Genomic DNA, 7,427 nt, shown 5'->3' with positions numbered 1-7,427 from the left:
CCGTGTGCCAGGTGCCAGCACCCCAGAACCAAATGACTCTGCCATATTGCTGAGCCCAGGCTAGTCGAGTCTGAGGCTGGGGGCGGACACCCCGCACTGGAGCCCCACTCCCTATCCCTTCCCCCAGCCCCTCCCAGGGAACAAGGCTGAGATTAATAAACGGCCAGGCTCCCTCCCCTAATGGGCTCCAGCCTGTACAACATTCCCAGAATTCAGAGCCGCCTCTGTCCTGGGACAACCCAGCCTCAGCCCTAGCATTCCTGGACCCCCCCACGCTCCCCCCCACCCCCACCCCCAGCCAGGGACAGCTGCTCCGGAACTCCAGCAACTCACAGGGGAGCACTCCCAGTTCAGCTTTTCCAGAGGTGGGGAGGCCAATGACCTGGGGCTGGAGACCAGCAGGGGACATGTTGAAAATTGGACAGGGTGAGCAGGAGCCCACTGAGCTCAATCTAAGGGAAAGAACAGACATACTGAGCAATGGGTCCTGGGAGAGGCGCTGCTCTCGCTCATCTGACCTGCTCCAGGAGGCCCATGAGCTGACAATACCTAGGAGGAGGTGATGGGGGAGGGGGGCAGGGAGGTAGGACTGGGGGGGGGGGTCGTCTTCCTTCCTTCTCCTTTAGAGATCCAGCTGTGGCTCCTCTGGAAATCCGTAGCCTAGGCTGGACAAGCTTCAAATAGATCCTTATCAAGACAGGGGGAGAGAAAGAGAGGGAGAGAGGTGGAGGGAGGGCCTGGGGGGAAGGGGAGAGTGAGACAAAGCGAAACAAAATACAGCTGAGGAGAGGGAAAGGCAGAAGAAAGTCAGGCCCCTCTATGTGCCCCCATTCTCTAACCCGAGGAGAAAGGGAAGCTACAACTTTGTCCTATGGGGGAAGTCGAGTCCAGACTGGCACAAGAGGGCTGAGTTCTGCTTGTGATTAAAAAGGCCACTGCAAGGGTATAATAGGGTTTATAGATGGAGAAGTAGAAGGGGCCATAGAGCTTGTCTGCTCCTCATAGATGAGGAAACTGGGGCTCAGAAAATCCCCAGGTCACCCAATAGTGAGCAGAGAGGGAATCTGAGCCCAGGTCTTTTAATTCCAACCCCCCCCCCCCCTCCGTGCTCTTTCCCAGGTCCTGTGTTGCTGATTCCTGACTCACAAAGTGATGAGGTTACATAATTTCGAATTCCAACTCATTTCCAAGTAAAATGCTCTTCTTTCTTGCCCAAACTGTACCTCTACCTTTTAATCAACTGTACTCAGACTTCACTGCTCCAGTCAGTCAGGAAACATTTATTAAGTACCTACTATATGCCAGGTCCTGTGCTCCTTTTAAATTTTGCAACCACTTTTTAAATGTGCAGTTCCAGAGGCTCTGTTCTCCCTGTGTCTTCCTCATCCCCCTCCAGCTGTAATGTCTACAACTCTGTTCATCCAGAGAGTCTGCCCATATTGCTCTATCTCTCAATTCTAGTGGTATGTCTGGTCTTGACTTTTTGGCTACAGAACTGTGCTGTTAGCAGTATTGGGAAATCCCAGCATGGAAATACCCTTCACAAATATATATTGGTAACTCCATTGAGATTTATAGTCTTAGTGAGGGCAATTAATGGTTGGAGGGATAAACAATTAGAAATCAAAGGGATGTTGATCAACTGGGGAGCAGCTAAACAAATTCTGGTATATGAGCATAATAGAACACTACTGTACCATAAGAGATGACAAAGGGATAGTTTTAGTGAAAGCCGGGAAGAATGAATGGATACAGATTGAAGTGAGAACCATGAAAATAATTTCTACAATAACATTGCAATGACAAGCAATTTTTTCCCTTTTTCGACATTTTGTTTTTCCTAACTACATGTAAAGACAATTTTTAACATTCGTTAAAAAAAAAACACAACAACTTTTGAGTTCCAAATTTTCTCCCTTCTTCTTACCTCCCCTCTTCCTAAAATGGTAAGCAATTTGATATAGGTTATACATGTGCAATCATGCAAAACATAGTTCCATATTAGACAATTTTGAAACACATAAGAGCTCTGATCATTGTAGGGACCAGCCAGAGGACCAAAGCTAAAAGCATGCTACTCACCTCCTGACAGGTGATGGACTCAAGATGCATTATAAGACATACAATTTTTAGACATGGTCAACATAGAAATTTGTTTTGTTTGACTAAGAGTCACTCTTGCAAGAGGTTTTTTTGGTTTGGGTTTTATTTGTTTGTTTTTTAAGTTAAAAAATAGTGGTGGGGAAGGAAGGGTGTGGATTTGGGCTTGGGGAAGATCATATTGATAGCTAAATGGAAGGCGGATTGGAGTAGAGAGAAACCTGAGGCAGAGAACTCAGCTAGCAGGCTATTTCAATAGTGCAGGACGGCAAATGATAAAGGCCTGAATGGGGACAGTGACATTGCAGAGGAGAGAAAGAAGTTTCTCTGTTATCTACCAATCTTTGGCCTCTTCCATTCCTTCTTCCGGATCCTGATATATTTCTTACCATCCTCACCCATCAGCCACTTTTCCACTGAAGTCACTAATTATCTGACTGTATGTTGATTCGATTAGGAGAGTGCTGAATAATTTCCCTACCTTTTAATCCTCTGCTATCATTGTTACTGCATAAGCTACAATTATTTTCAGGGTGTTCTTTTTGCTAATATTTGTCAGCTCAGTGACACAATAAATAGAGTGCTGAGTTTGCAATCAAATCCTGCCTCGGGCACTTACTTGCTGTGTGGTTTTTAGTCTCAGTTTTTTCATCTGTAAAATGGGGATAACAGTGGAACCCACCTCTAGGGTTGTTATGAGGATCAAATGAGATAATATATGTAAAGTACTTTGTGAACTTTAAAGTACTGTATAAGTCCTAGCTCTTCTTATCATGAGCACTACAATAGAAGATTGATTTAGTGTCCCATAGGAAAAAAAAAGTTGCTATTGAGTGTATAATAAAATTCATTCTACTCATTCCTTTCCTTGCCTCTCCGGGGAGTATCCATCAGCTACCTTTCCATTTAGCACAGCTTCTGTCTTTGGTTTTGATTTATAAAAGAAAATGCCAAGAGGAAAAGATTCAAATCCTACAGCCCATCAGCTCATTGGTCATTGGATAGAGAGCTCACATTGTAGAGTAACAACTGTTAAAGTTTAGAGATGGCCTAAAATTAAGAGCTCTTAACCCAACATTAATGGATCCTCAAAGGGTATATAGATAGATTTCAGGGGGTCTGTGAACTTGTATGGAGGAAAATGTGGTCACTGCACTTACCGCAATATAATTGGTTTCCTTTATGATCATGTATATTTCATTTTATGCATTTAAAAATGTTATTATGAAAATGGATCCTCATATTTCACCTGTATGTGAAAAGGGTCCATGTAACCCACCCCTGCAAAAAGCTAAGAATCTCCTGGTCCAGGGGCAGCTAGGTGGCACAGTGGATAAAACACTGGCCCTGGATTTAGGAGGATCTGAGTTCAAATCCAGCCTTAGAGAACTTGACACTTAACACTTAATAGCTGTGTGACCCTGGGCAAGTCACTTAACCCTCATTGCCCTGCAAAAATAAATAAACAAACAACCAGATAGATAAATAGATGATGGATGGATGAGTAAATGAATGAATGAATAACTGAATAAATAAATAGATGAATAAATGAATGTGTATACATACATATATGTATGTGTGTGTGTGTGTGTGTGTAGAAAAGAAGAATCTCCTGGTCCTAAATACTATTCTTAGAACTCTCCACCTCCATCACTGAAGAGGCAGCCATAGGGAACTAAGGACCATATTGTATTTTTCTTTGTTTTCTAGGTTGCCATAGCCATAGAATTCATCACCAAATGGTCAACCTACTGGGGAGATTCTCTATACTCAATCAGGCTGGGCCTCAGAAAACAGACTTGGTTTGTAGTCAATATCATATATGAGACCTTAAAAAAAAAGCTCATTAAAACCTTCCAGAGCTGATGGTAGAGAATCGGGAACCTTTTGTTTGTTGATAGAAAATGACAGCATTTGTCTAGGTTTCTAACCAAGCCTGGGACATTCTGCATGAGACTCCTTCAGTTGGTGGAGAGAATACTGACACATCATTGCATGTCTCCATGAGATCCAAAAGACAGACAGTACAGGAGCCTTGGAGAGAGAATCTTTATATTCTTCAAGAAAGCCCATGCATGGTTTGAGACGTTCACCAGGACCAACACCAATCATGGGAGAGGGAAACAACTGATAGAAAGCCCACCAACTTCCTTTAGCTCAAAAGAGCTGTGACCAAAACAAAAGATGCTATGAAACTAAAAAAACATTTTCAAGGCCTTCAACATAGAGATGAGTTCTGTGAGAAACCTTAGCATTCCAGGGACTCATAAGTTAGCTGACAAATGGAAAGTTTCATACAAAGTTGTTGAGAGCAGGGCAATTTGCCTGTTTTACAAAATAGCCCCATGGAATGGTGGGGACCTTATCAAGACTATTCTCGACAACCACCAATGCCTAGCAGAGAGTTAGTTTCATTTTTCTAATGAGCATATAGAGAGATATAATGGACACTCACCTCCTCAAAGGCTGGGGAAAAAAAAACCACCAATTAGGAGAGTCTCATGCCAAATGCGCCAGGCTTGGCTAAAAAGCTGGGTTACATATGTTTGTTTTCAATAAAAACAAACCTTCTCCACCCCACACTTACCGTGGATTATAGCTATGTAGACCTCCATATATAGTCTATTCCTTCATATATCCACCTACTTGCTAATAAAGAACATTGTGCTAGGGCATGGGGATTCACGGCGGGAATGGTGATAGGAGATGACCCCTTATATGACACAAGAGGAAACTGAGGTCTTGACCAAGGCCCCAGGGGCAGTAGATCATAAAATGAGAATCAAACCCAAGTCTTCTGACAACTATTGCCTTCAATAAACCTATCTTTGAGAGTCCTGGGATAGATCAGAGATTTAGAGCTAGAGGGGACCTTAGAAGCCACAGAGTCCAATCCCTTCATTTTTAGGATGAGGAAAACTGAAGCTGAGAAAGTCTAAATAGCTTGCAGAAGGGATGGGGGCCTAAAAGGGCATAGATATTACTTCCCCCAGAGACAAAGAACTCAGGAGAAGGCTCATTCAATCTACATTTACTTAAATATGAGTAGTACTGTGTATGCTAATTGCCATAAGGGATACAAAAGCCAGTGAAACTCAACCCCCTAACCTCAGGCTCCCCCAGAGAGAATGATTCATTAGAAATCTCCGTGCTCGGGGGCAGCTAGGTAGTGCAATGTATAAAGGCACTGGCCCTGGATTCAGGAGTACCGGAGTTCAAATCTGGCCTCAGAAACTTGAGACTTACTAGCTGTGTGACCCTGGGCAAGTCACTTAACCTTCATTGCTCCATGCAAAAAAGAAAAAGAAAAGAAATCTCCATGCTCTCCAAAATAATTTATGGACTTGGGAATAAGGGAGGGAGCAAGGAATAATTAATATATAATTGGTTTTAAGACGCTAATGTTATGTTTATAGAGGAAGTCTGACAGTGGATAGAATAGTGGCCTTGAAATCTGAGAAACCTGGATTCAAATCCTATCTCTGAGATTTATTAGCTATGTGACTATGGCAGAGATGAGTTAGTAGGAACTGAATGAGTAGGAGTTCCTTATGCTGTTGTTAATGCTAATGTTCTCCCTGAGGAGAGTTCAGGAGACATCCCTTTATTTCTCTGGGCCTCTATTTCCTCCTCTGCAAAATGAACTATCACGGGTTATTAAGAGTTTTGATAACTTTAAAGAACATTTAGATCAGAGGTAACAAATACTTAGCTCACAATATTCCTAAGTGCGGACCAAACCAGATTAAATCATAATTGGGAAATCTTTAGCAAAATAAAACTAAAATAAAACATAGATAATGTTAATATGTGGTTTTCTAAGTCAATGTGTGGTTCACAGGGATTCTTATGTATTGGTTTAGTGGTCCCCAGTTTCTATTTGAGTTTCACCCTACTGGTATGAATCAACACCCTCATTTTACAGGTAGAGAGCTAAGCTGAGCTAGGGTAAATGACTTGCCCAAGGTCACACAATCAGTGACGGTGCCAAGACTCAAACCCAGATTTTTCTTGACTGCCAATTCAATTTTCTCTCTTTTCCCACAATATCATGGTGCTCCTGAGGTGATCTTTAAGAGCCCTCCCATATGTACATTCCTGAGAGGCAAGTAGGGGAGGAAGGAAATAACTAACATTTCTTAAGTACCTACCTAAAGAACAAAGGCCACGACAATAACCTACTATGTGCCAGGCACTTTTTATAACATATCTAATTTGATCCTTATAGCAACTTAACCTGTCTGCCTCAGTTTCCTTAATTTTAAAATGGTGGAGTTAATTATAATACCAGTCTCACAACAACACAAGGAGATAGGTGCTGTAATTACCCCCCATTTTATACTTAAGGAAACTGAGGTAGATGAAGGTTAAGTGACTCCACATGGGACACAAAGTACCTGGGAACTGGATTTTGACGTGGCTAGATTATACTTTAGGAACATCATAATAAGTTCCCCAACTCTCGGGGGCAGCTAGGTGGCGCAGTGGATAAAGTACCGGCCCCTGGATTCAGGAGTACCTGAGTTCAAATCTGGCAATCAGACATTTGACACTTACTAGCTGTGTGACCCTGGGCAAGTCACTTAACCACCATTGCCCCATCAAAAAAAAAATAAGTTTCCCCAACTCTCAAGTGGGGGCTGTAGTTCCCTCTAGCTCAGTTGATGTATTTATCATAAGGCACTAAAGTGATTGTAGAGATGTGTCTCCTTTCTGGGCTCCTGAATGATGTGTGAAAATCTTTCTCCACAGAATTAAAGGGAGTGTAACGATTGGAATGACGCCACCTGCTGGAGACTTACTGTAGAGGAGTTCTGCCATGAAGCGAAGGTCTTGAGGGCAAAGACCAGGCTTCAGGAAGTGACGCCGACTAGTGGGAGGAGGAAGGAAGAGACTGGCGCTCAGTCTCGCTCTCTTTCCTGAGGATGCTGGCGGAGAAGGGAGCTAGAAATGTGCTCTCCCTTTAATAGATAGGAATCTAGGCCTTTCTCTCTCTCTTTACCAAATTCTTATTCTCCTTAATAAATGCTAAAAGCCTAACTCTTGCTAAAGCTTATAATTTATTGGCGACCACTCATTAGATATTTTAAAACAGTTTAGCTAGAATTTTAACCCTTAACAGGAGTAATCTAATTGTCTGAAAAAAAAAACAAATTAGCCCCCCCACAATTTGAAAGTTACAGGTAATTGTGTAGGAGGTCCCTGAGTCTGTATTAGAGGGCAACAACAAGAGGAAGAGAAGATTTCTCTTCTTCCCAGCACACATTGTCCAGAAGCAACTTGCCCAGAATTAGATACCACATCCAACCATTCAAGACTTCATTGGT

At 42.6% G+C, this 7,427-nt stretch overlaps 1 long non-coding RNA gene across 1 annotated transcript; it reads left to right on the top strand.

Annotated features, from left to right (window-relative positions):
• The first annotated feature begins 308 nt into the window (after positions 1-308).
• On the top strand, positions 309-6,904 carry LOC122753220. Its single transcript, XR_006356260.1, has 3 exons — positions 309-426; positions 3,811-3,902; positions 6,853-6,904. It is a non-coding gene; the product is annotated as an uncharacterized LOC122753220 (long non-coding RNA).
• The last annotated feature ends 523 nt before the right edge of the window (positions 6,905-7,427 follow it).

Source organism: Dromiciops gliroides, chromosome 4, assembly GCF_019393635.1.
Source record: "Dromiciops gliroides isolate mDroGli1 chromosome 4, mDroGli1.pri, whole genome shotgun sequence".
NCBI classification, from domain to species: Eukaryota; Metazoa; Chordata; class Mammalia; order Microbiotheria; family Microbiotheriidae; genus Dromiciops; species Dromiciops gliroides.
The sequence above is the reverse complement of the archived record's forward strand: the minus strand, read 5'-3'. Positions and strand labels throughout refer to the sequence as shown.